We start from the raw sequence: 12,089 nt of genomic DNA, 5'->3' as shown, positions 1-12,089 counted from the left end.
CAAATGAGAACACAGGTGGACTTGGAACTCAAGAACTCAGGGCACAGACGGCGGGTACCGACCTAGAGGAGAGTGAGGTGTCAACATGGCCTCCTCATCCCTTCTGGCAGAGAAGATCAAGCCTACTCCCAGTTGGGAAGAGTGTCTCCAGAGCGTACCCACAGGCAGAAAAGGCAAAAAGAGACTACAATGAATGGAAATCCAAAAGTGTATTCTCCATTAATCTACCACACTTCCACAAATTCCACAGTTGTTCTTCAATAAAACACTCATTTTAAATGAGTGCCCCCATTTAAAATGCAAGTCATCCAGGTCAGAGAATAAGGGAACATGATAAGCTAACTGCAGACTTTCATACTTTATAGTAAATTCATTTATCAGCCTGGCAGTGTAATAAAAGAAGTATTGGGGGGAAAATGTTTCTAAGAAAGCTCCAATCTGATGAAGGAGCCATGCCTACTGGCAACAAGTATATGAGATTCACCTAAAAGTAAATAAGGCTAGGCTAGAAGTTATTAGATGGGTAGTGTAGATATTGCTTGAATGACTTTCCAACATCTATTTCATGATTATCCCTTCTACACAGTACCACAAATTCACTGCCTTTGGAATGCCCTGGAGTTGCCCTCACCCTCAACTCCAGTATGGACCTGTATTTATGTAATATTTATAATCTATCTGTCATACACTGCTGATCACTCCCTGACTATAACCTGGTAGGGCAAAAGGCAAGTCACCAAATAACTAGAGTCACAAGCTGGACAGCAGCCAACTCTAAGATCCTAGTCCTACTAGATACCCACCTGGCCATCCTGATAGTATAGTGCAGACAGATTGTATTCATCTTGCCCATAGTGATTAATTATTTCCAAGATAAGCACGTGATCTAGAGCTCCTAGAAAAACTTTCACCTAAGGCTAAGATTACCTTTGAAAGGTTTAAGTGAGCAAATAAATTCTCTTTGTTGTATAAATTCTATTTGAGTTGGATTTCTTTCACTTGAAACGAAGGATTCCTACATGATGTACTTAGGAAAGCCCAGAAAGGTGGGAAAGGTTTGGTTAAGTAGGGCTGAGATGTATTTAGGGAGTTAGCCTGGGACAAACTGACTGGAATTAACCTGAAACGGGACAAGGAGGATCAACCTGGTATATTTTGAGCAGTGGGACTAACCTGGGAAGTACTGAGGGAGTTTATAGAGGAGCCCTAAGTGAAATTAGCCAGAGTAAGGTCCATAAGAGGGGACTGAGCCATGATCTGGGTATGAAGAACGAGAGCAAGATGGATACCACTCATGGCCTCTGAAGTCCTGCAAAGCTTCTACTGCCAGAAACATGACCAGCGCTTGTAGTCTATTTATCAGACACACTCACTCTCCACTTCCTTGTTAGTGTGGCAGTCATTCATACATCTAAGGCAAAAGTCAAGTAACCACATGACCAGAGTCAAAGGCTGAGTACCAGCCAACTCCCTAGTTCTTTCCCACTAGCTACCCACATCCAGCCACCTTAGAAGAATAATTCTTAGAAGCCCAAATGTACCTCTCTGAAGTTTCCACCCACTAGTCTTAAATTTGGTTCTGAACGACCTGATAGAAAACTTCTACTAACTAAACAAATGGCAAATATATATATATATATATATATATATATATATATATATATATATATATATATTTTAAATGTTCAACATATGAAAATGCAAATCAAAATTATAATGATATTTCATCTCACTCCAGACAGGATGACAATTATCAAAAATACAAATAATAACAAAAGCTGGCAAGGAAGTGGAGGAAAGGAACCCTCATATATTGTTGGTAGGACTACAATTTATTACAACCACTCTGGAAAGTAGTATGGAGATTCCTCAAAAACATATGAATGGGAGCACCATATGATCCAGCTATCCTACTCATTGGTATGTATCCAAAAGATTTAAAATCAGCATACTATACAGATATATATATATACACAATGGAGTTTTACTCAGCCATAAAGAAGAATGAAGTTTTGGCATTTGCTGGAAAGTGGATAGACCTAAGAATATCAGGCTAAGTGAAACAAGCCAGACCCAGAAAGTTAAGGGTCAAGTGTTTTCTCTCATATGCAGAAACTAGACCAAAAGAAAAAGAAAAAAAAAGATCTTTTAAAAGGAGTGGGAGGACTGGGGTTGTAGCTCAATGGTAGAGTGCTTACCTTGCATGTGGAAGGCACTGAGTTCAATACTCAGCATCACTTAAAAATAAGATAAAGGTATTGCATCCACCTACAACTAAAAAAATTCTTTTAAAAAGTGAGGGGTGAGAGGGAATCCCATGAAAATAGAAGAGAGATTAGTGTAGTAGATGAGGGGAAAAGAAGAAGGATGTCAAAAGGGAGGAACAGGACTGGGGCTGTAGCTCTGCGGCAGAGCACTTGCCTAGCATGCGTGAGTCACTGAGTTTGATCCTCAGCACCACATAAAAATAAACAAATAAAATAAAGGCGTTCTGTCCATCTACAACTACAAAATTTTTTTTAAAAAAGGGAGGAACAGTGGAATGAAAGTGATCAAACCATTCTATGTACATATATGAATATAGCACTATGAAATCAGTATATATATATATATATATATATATATATATATACTGATTTAAAAATAAATACATAAATTGAAGAAAGACCAATTGAATAGAGGAAAAAAAATGAGAGAGGGAGAATGTAAGGGTAAGGAGAAGTACTGGGGACTGGACTAGAGCAAATTCTATTCTATGATTATATAATTATGTCAAAATGAGCAGTGTTATGTATAACTATTCTGTACTAATAAAAAAATTTAGACATAAATAAATAAAATGGAAAAAAGAAAACTACTGTAAAGAGTCTTAGAGATAACCCTCAATTCAGTAGTGTTCTAGAAAGAGTTGGCACTGGCCCTCAAGAGCAGATTATGAGCATTACTTCCAACTTTAGAGTTCAGTGACATCATACTGGTAGCTTGCAATTGGCCATCATGTGATTATTTACACCACAGAAATTGGCAAATGCCACAAATCAAGGCTTCCTCCTCCAGGAAGCCAGGTGTTAAACATTTTCCAACATACCATTTCCCCAAACCCCCAGCTGCAGAGTAAGTGACCCTCCTTGACCAGTGTACTTGCCTAAGAGACCATCATTATGCAGGTTTGTAGGACAAAGCTGGAAGGCACCTTTTCAAACTCCTGGGAAAAGAAAAGTAACGGTCTTTAACCCCCATTCCTCAGAGAATGCCTGTGGCTAAGGGAATATGGAAGGAAAGGTGGTTAAGGAGATGGAGAGGAGACAGACTGACTTTATCCAAATCCTTCCCAGTAAATCTTCTCCTCCAGAAGACTTCCTCTATACCTTCTGTTGTGCAGGGGCTCTGACCCAGGAAACAAAATTAAGGGCTCAGCAGGTAGAAGATGAGGCATGATGTAGTTAGGATAATAGACATCCTTTATTCAGCCTCCAGCTTTGACTTCAGCCCTCAGCCAGTTTTATTTTTGCCTCCATTTCACCCCAGAGTCTTTCCCATAAGCCCCTTTTATATACAGGCCAAAGAAAGAAGGCACACAGATTACATAAGTGGACACATGCTCACAAGAAAATGTTTATGACCTCAAGCACAATAAATCACAGTGTTTCTGGCCTTGACTAACCATAACATAGTCAGTTCCCAGCCCTGGCTATACATTAAAAAATATAACACAGTCTGCCAGAAGTCTTGGCAAGGGAGCCAAACTAAAGCCATTTGGGACCTGATCCAACAATCCACCCCTTTAGGATTTCTCACCATACAATCCACCTGTCTTGCATCTTCTTCCACCTGCAAAACCCTGAACTTCGTTTCCTGCATCAGAGGCCCCACATGACATCTTCCTTTCCAGAAACACCAATTAAAGTCAGTCTTTGAAATCTGCCAAGTTTCTCTACAACTCTTCTGAGTGGGTTTATTTTGTTCCTTCATTGCCATCATTTGAGTGCTTGTCCCATCTCAAACCCTTCCATAAGTTCCATCTCAAACCCTTCCACTCTGCTGCAAGTGGGAGACCACGCTGGTATTTCCCTTGTTTTGCATGGGATAGATAAGACACAAGCATTCAGTAAACCCATGAGCAGGTGCACGAATTAAGGGTTTTACAGGCACTGAGTGATGTGGGAGTGGAGAAAACAGGATGATGGGCATCCACAACACAGCACAGCTCTCACCCCCAGCTCCATAAATCTTCAAAGGACATTCAAGGCTTTCTCCTCTTACCAGCATACAATGGATACTTAACCAATAACTGACAAGTGGATATTGAAGGGACTGGCTATTACAGACTGGCTGGGGATGTGGGGAGAAGACAGTGAGGAAAGGTTTACTAACCAATACAAAATATATTGGAAATTATATATATATATACACACACACACACACACACACACACACACACACACATATGAAATGCGCTGTACTGATGCTCTTCTGGGGATGCATTTGGCACCTTTGTGGCTAGGTCCCAGAATCCCTTCTCCCCCAGGTCCCCCAACCCTTCTGCCTAAGATGGTGGATGATGCTCCTTACTGAAGCTTCTAGCAATCCAAGCCAGCCAGTATGATTGATGAAGAGGTTAGGGGTGAGAGGACAGGTCAGATATAAATGGGGAGTAACCTGAACACCAGGCTAAGAGTTTGGCCTTTTCCTGTTTATACCAGTCAGGACCCTGAGAGGGAAAACTATTGAAATCTTACGAATGGGAGATGTTAATGGGGAAGGGATAGACAAGGCACAGGGGATAACTGTAAGAGTCATTATGGTTTGGATATGAGGTGTCCCCCTAAACCTTATGTGTGAGACAATGCAAGATTTAAAGGAAAATGGTTGGGTTATGATACCCTTAACCCAATCAGTGAATTAATCCCTGATAGGAATGAACTGAGCAACAACTGTAGGTGGGTAGGGTGTGGCTGGAGGAGATGGACCATAGGGGTGTAACTTTGGGGTATATATTTTGTTTCCTGATCATCATGTGAGCTGCTTCCCTCGGGCACTCTCTTCCACCATGATTTTCTGCTTCATTCAAGCCCTGAGGAATGGAGCTGGCTGTCAATGGTCTAAAACCATGAGCCCCCAAATAAACTTTTCCTTCTTAAACTTATTCTGGTTAGGTCATTTAGTCACAGAAGTGAAAAAAGCAGAGTCCACAGACAGGAGCCATCCTTATAGGAACATGCCCTCTTCGCCTGGATTCCTCAAGAAGGGAGCAGAAGCCCTGCCCGCCAGAGGTCACGCTACCAACACATCTAGCTGTCCCCCAGGGATAGCCAGTCAGGAAAACTGATGAGTCATAGTCCCTAGGAAGAGAGGAAAGGGAAAAAGAGGAAAGAAGAGAAGGAAGGAGGGAAGGGGAGGGAGATGAGGAAATAGCTCTTTTTGAGATGCCAGATAGAGTTTTCTCTGATGTGCCCAACATCCTCCTTCTCCTGCAGGTCTGAAGCAACTGAGTAATTCCCATATCTCTTTCCTTGGTTCATGGGACACTGAATAGTCATGTGGGGGTTCCCAAGCTCCAGGATTCAATAGACATCTCTTAGAGCTCTCCCTTCCTGGCCTGGCTAGCCAAGCTCTTCATCAGACACACTAGCTACCTGGGACTTCCAGGAGCTTCAGCTAAGACCATCATCTTGGATTTCTGTCTGACCTCAGGTGCAAGCACAGCACTGGGCAGGTTTCTTAACCTCTCTAAATCTCAAGTTGCTAATCTATAGACTGGAGACTATAATAGTATCTACCTTGTAAAGTGTTTGGCAGGTCAAGGGAGACAATGGGTGTGAAGTACCAGCCCCCACATTAAGACTAGCTTAACAGGGCTGGGGTTGTGGCTCAGAGGTAGAGCACTCACCTACCATGTGTGAGGCACTGGGTTTGATCCTCAGCACCACATAAAAATAAAAAAATAAAGATATTATATCCACCTATAACTAAAAAGGGGGAAAAAAAGGATAGTTTAACAGTCTTAACAGTCGTTTTGGGATGGGTGGTTATCAGTAAAAGGAGAATGGCTGAGACAACATTGAGTCTGGACTCAGGCTTCTTTACCTTCTCAACAGCTTCTCCCACTGAAATAGACTTGCTTCAGAGTAACCCCAGCTACACTGGTGTTTGAAACTGGGTATATATGAAATGGATTGGGGAGGGAGAGGGCTATGGAATGTGGGCCGGGCAGGCAGAATCAGGAGGCCCAAAAGCTGGTGTGTTACATTCAGGGTATGATCTCAATAAGACAAGTCTGGGTCCTTCTTCCAGAGTGACCAGAGGGCCTATGGATAAGAATCCAGGGACAGGTCCCCAGAATTAATAGGTTGGGGTATGCGGGGTTGCATATTGGGTTGAAGAGCTGAATTCCAGACCATGAACCTTCTATATGAGCCTGGGCAAGTAGTTTCCTTCTCAGGTCCTCAGTCTGCTCATCTGTTCAGTGGGAGGGTTGATCAAGGCCCCATCTTGATCTAAGATAATGTTTTGGAAAGGATCTGATGCCCAAGAAGGACAGCAGTTACCACAAAGTTGTAAGAGGGTCTGGAGGCAGTTGGGAGAGAAGTATTACTGACTTTTTCTCTTTTAATTCCCAACCTCGCTTATCTAATTTCCTATGATGTATACTCAATGCACTTCCTCCAGGAAGCCCTTCCCAAGCCCATGTTTATCAGCACACTGCTGAGTTTGGCTGTTTTTGATTCCTGGCTGCATTTAGCCTGTCATCCACGAACCTCACTCCCCTCATCTTCCAACCACTTAAGGCCATCCAAGAACCCTGTTCCTCCTCAAAAGCAAGAACTTCTCCATTTCAACTCTTCAGTGACCATGGTTCATCCTGGAACCATAGGACCAACCACCCCAGTATGCCTAGGACTGAAAGTTTCCCAGAACACGGAATTTTTAGTGATAAAATCAGGACAGTCAGGCACACAGGGGTGCTGGTCACCAGCTGATGCACAGAAAGTGCTTAATTATATTAAGAAGAGGGGGGAAATGCATGGGAAACTTGTTAGCAAAAGGTGTGACTCATTTTTAATGATTTTTTTTTTATCTCAGAAAGATAGGAACCAGAAATTGGTTGGTCCTAATAATGTGCCAAGGCTACAACAAACATGTCCAGAATCACAAATTTTGAAAAGCATTTTCTTCAGCATAAGCTCCATGGATTCTCACAAAACCTTGTGAGCTTATTAAAGAAGGAAATCTAATCCCCGTCTCACAAGTCACTGAGGTGCAGAGAGGTTAATGCATGGGGGAATATACCAAATCAACAAAGGAGAAGATTCAGTATCATAAAGATGGCCCTTCTTCCTAAAGTAATCTGTAACTTCAATGCCATTCCAAAAAAAAAAAAAAATCCCAACAGGAATTTTCATGGGACTTAATAAGCTAATCCTCAAATTCTTAAAGAATAATAAAGGGCAAAGTATAGCCAAAGAATTTTTAAAAGATTAAGAGTGGACTGGCCTCCACAGAGATATCAAGACTTATTTTAAAGCTGTTATAATATTGAAAAGAGTAGTAATGGCACAACTGGAACAGAAATACTAATAATGATACAAAAACTTCCTGTGACAAAAGTACCATTACAAATCAGTAAGCATAAACGAAATCTTTAATAGATGGTGCTGTGACAATTGACTGTTCACATGGAAATGGGGAAAATTAGATCTCTGACTTAAATAATACACAAAAATTCTAAATAAAAAGAACTGAACATTAAAATTTTTAAAGTTTTAAAACTTTTAGGGGAATATAAACTATGAAGGAAAAATTGGTGCATTTGATTGCATAATAAAATTGATAAATTTGACCACATTAAAATTTTGAAATTCGTGAATAAAAAAAGAATATATAATAAAAAAATAAAAAGACAAGTCAAAAGGAATTGGGTATTTACAAAGCATGTAACTAACAATGAATTAGTATCCAAAATAGATGAAGACCTACAAATAATAAGCAAATGACAAACATACCAATTGAAAAATGGGCAAAAGATATGAAAAGGTAATTCATAGAAGAAACAGAAGAAAATAGAAAGTGGCCAAATTTCATAGAAGTGGCCAAAAACATGGAGAAATATTCAACCTCACTAGAAATCAAGGAAATGGAAATTTAATCCACAGTGAAAATCTATGTCTCATCCAATAACTGGGAGCAAAAATCTTTAAGGTTAAGAATACCAAATGTTGGTGTGGACCAATGAAAACCCTTACCTGTTTATATTCGGAGTGTAAGCTGGACAGCAATGTGTCAATGCTTGGAAAAGCTGCAGAAGCACAAACCTCACCACCCGGCAATTCTTGTTTTAACCACAGATTCGATTCCCACACTTGTACCCAAAGACCATATCAGGGTGCTGGGTGTTCCTTGTGGCTGTGCTTATAATGGTTAATAAAATAAGTAGAAGTAGAAACTTTCCAATTTTCTAAAAACTTACCAATCAAAATACATAGACTGGCAGATTGGATTTTTTAAAAGACCCAATAATATGCTGCCTCCAAGAAACTCATCGCATAGGAAAAAATATCCACAGACTAAAGGTGAAAGTTTGGGAAAAATTAGACCACTCACATGGACTGCAGAAACAAACAGGGGTTTCCATCCTCCTATCAAATAAAGTAGACTTCAAGCCAAAGTTAATCAAAAGAGATTAAAAAAAAGACATTTCATACTGCTCAAGGGAACCATACAGCAACAAGACATAACAATTATAAATATATGTATATATACTCCCCAAGTTGGAACATCTACATTCATCAAAAAACTCTTCTCAAGTTCAAGAGTCAAATAGACCACAACACAATAATTCTGGGTGACTTTAACACTCCTCATTCACCACTGGATAGATCTTCCAAACAAAAGCTGAACAAAGAAACTAGAACTCAATAATACAATAATAATAATAACTTAATAACTTATATGTAACTGAAATATATAGAATATTTCATCCATCAATGAGTGAATACACTTTCTTCTCAGCAGCACATGGATCCTTCTCTAAAATAGACCATATATTATGCCATAAAGTAATTCTTAGCAAATACAAAAAAAATGAAATAATATTCTGCATTCTATTAAATCATAATGGGATAAAATTATAAAATAAAAATAAAAGCAACTACAACACCTGGAGACTAAAAAATATGCTATTAAATGAAAATGAGTTGCAAAAGACATCAAAGAGGAGATTAAAAAATTCTTAGAGGTGAGTGAGAACATTGACCAACATATAGAAATCTCTGGGACACTATAAAGGCAGTACTAAGAAGAAAGTTTATTGCATGGAGTTCATTCCTTAAAACAAGAAAAAGTCAATAAATAAAGGACCTAACATTACATCTCAAAGCCTTGGAAAAAGAGGAACAAATCAACACCAAAAGCAGTAGAAGACAGGAAATAATTAAAATTGATTTCAGAGCTGAAATCAAAGACATTGAAACAAAAGAAACAATTCAAAAAATTGATAAAACAAAAAGTTGGTTCTTTTAAAAACTAAATGAAATTGATAAATCCTTAGCCATGCTCAAGAAGAGAAGGAGAGAGAAAACTCAAATTACTAACATACGTGATGAAAAAGGAAATATCAAAAGAGATACATAGAAATACGAAGAATACTAGAAATTATTTTGAAAATTTCTACTCCAATAAAATAGAAAATATAGAAGGCACTGGCAAATTTCTACAGTCATATGATTTGCCCAAATTGAATCAGATTGATGTACACAATTAAAACAGATCAATTTCAAACAATAGATAGAAGAAGCCATCAGAAGCCTACCAACCAAGAAAAGCCCAAAACTGGATAAATACATAGCTGAATTTTATAAGATCTTTAAGGAAGAACTAATACCAATACTCTTCAAATTATTTCCTGAAGTAGAAAAGAAGGGAACCCTTCCAAACTCATTCTCTGAGGCCAATATCACCCTGTTTCCAAAACCAGGAAAAGATACATCAAAGAAAGAAAACTTCAGATCAATATCTCTAATGAATATAGATGCAAAAATTCTCAATAAAATTCTGGCAAATTTAATTTAAAAAACATATCAAAAAGATAGTGCACCATGATCAAGTGGGGTTCATCTCAAAGATGCAAGGTTGGTTCAACATACGGAAATCAATAAATGTAATTCATCACATCAACAGACTTAAAAATAACAATCATATGATCATCTCAATAGCTGCAGAAAAAGCATTTAACAAAATACAGCACCCCTTCATGTTAAAAACACTAGAAAAACTAGGGAGAACAGAAACATATCTCAATATTGTAAAAGCTCTCTATGCTAAGCCCCAGGCCAACATCATCTAAATAGAGAAAAATCGAAAGCATTCCCTCTAAAAACTGGAACAAGACATGGATGCCCTCTTTCACCATTTTTAATTTACATAGTTCTTAAAACACTAGCCAGATCAATTAGACAGACAAAAAATTAAAAGAATACTGATAGGAAAAGAAGAACTCAAATTAGCACTATTAGCTGATGATATGATTATATACCTAGAAAATCCCAAAAAAAATCCACCAGAAAACTTCTAGAACTAAAAAATGAATTCAGCAAAGTAGCAGGATATAAAATCAACACCCATGAATAAAAGGCATTTCTGTATATCAGTGACAAATCCTCTGAAAGGGAAATGAGGAGAAGTACCCCATTTACAATAACCTCAAAAAATATAAATAATTGGGAATCAACTAAACAAAAGAGGTGAAAGATCTCTACAATAAAAACTACAGGGGCTGGGCTATAGCTCAGTGGCAGAGCACTTGCCTAATCTATGTGAGGCACTGGGTTCAATCCTCAGGACCACATTAAAATAAATAAATAAAATAAAGGCAGGCTGTCCGTTTACAACTATTTAAAAAAAAATTAAAACTAAAGAAAGAAATTAAAGAAGAACTTAGAAAATGGAAAAATCTCCCTTGTTCTTGGATAGGCAGAATTAATATTGTCCAAATGACCATACTATCAAAAAGCTCTATACAAATTTAATGAAATTCCAATAAAAATTCCAATGACATTCCTCATTGAAATAGAAACTAGTCATGAAATTCATCTGGAAAAAATAAGAGACCCAGAATAGCTAAAGCAATCCTTAGCAAGAAGAGTGAAGCAAGTAGCATCACAATATCAGACCTTATATACTACAGAGCAATAGCAACAAAAACAGCATGGTATTGGCACCAAAACAGACTTGTAGAACAATGGTACAGAATAGAGGACACAGAGACAAACCCACATCATTACAGTTATCTTATATTAGACAAAAGTGCCAAAAACAAATATTGGAGAAAGGATAGCCCCTTCAACAAGTGCTGGGAAATGGGAAATCCATATCAAACAAAATCAAATTAAAACCTTATCTCACACCATGCTCAAAACTCAACTCAAAGTGGATCAAGGACCTAGGAATTAAACCAGAGACTCTGCGTCTTACTAGAAGAAAAAGTAGACCAAAATCTCCATCAGGTCAGATTAGGCCCCAACTTCCTTAATAAATTCTATAGCACAAGAATTAAAATCAAGAATCAACAAATAGGTTGAATTCAAACTATAAAGCTTCTTCTCAGGCAAAGAAATAATCAGTGAGGTGAATAGAGAGCCTACAGAATGGAAGCAAATTTTTATCACATGTACATCAGATAGAGCACTAATCTCTAGTGTATATAAAGAACTCAAAAATCTTAACACCAAAAAAAATAAATAACCCAATCAATAAATGGGCCAAGGAACTGAACAGACACTTCTCAGAAGATGATATATAATCAATCAACAAATACATGAAAAAATGTTCAACATCTCTGACAATGAGAAAAATGCAAATCAAAATTACTCTTAATATTTCATCTCACTCCAGTCAGAATGGTAGCTATTAAGAATACAAATAACAATAAGTGTTGGTGAGGATGTAGGGAAAAAGGTACACTCATACATTGCTGGTGGGACTGCAAATTGGTGCAACCAATATGGAAAGCAATATGGAGTTTCCTTGGAAAACATGGAATGGAACCACCATTTGACTCAGCTATCCCATTCCTCAGTCTATACCCAAACAAC

The sequence above is a fragment of the Ictidomys tridecemlineatus genome, chromosome 11 (genome assembly GCF_052094955.1).
Source record: "Ictidomys tridecemlineatus isolate mIctTri1 chromosome 11, mIctTri1.hap1, whole genome shotgun sequence".
Lineage (NCBI taxonomy): Eukaryota > Metazoa > Chordata > Mammalia > Rodentia > Sciuridae > Ictidomys > Ictidomys tridecemlineatus.
Note: the sequence above shows the minus strand (reverse complement) of the source record.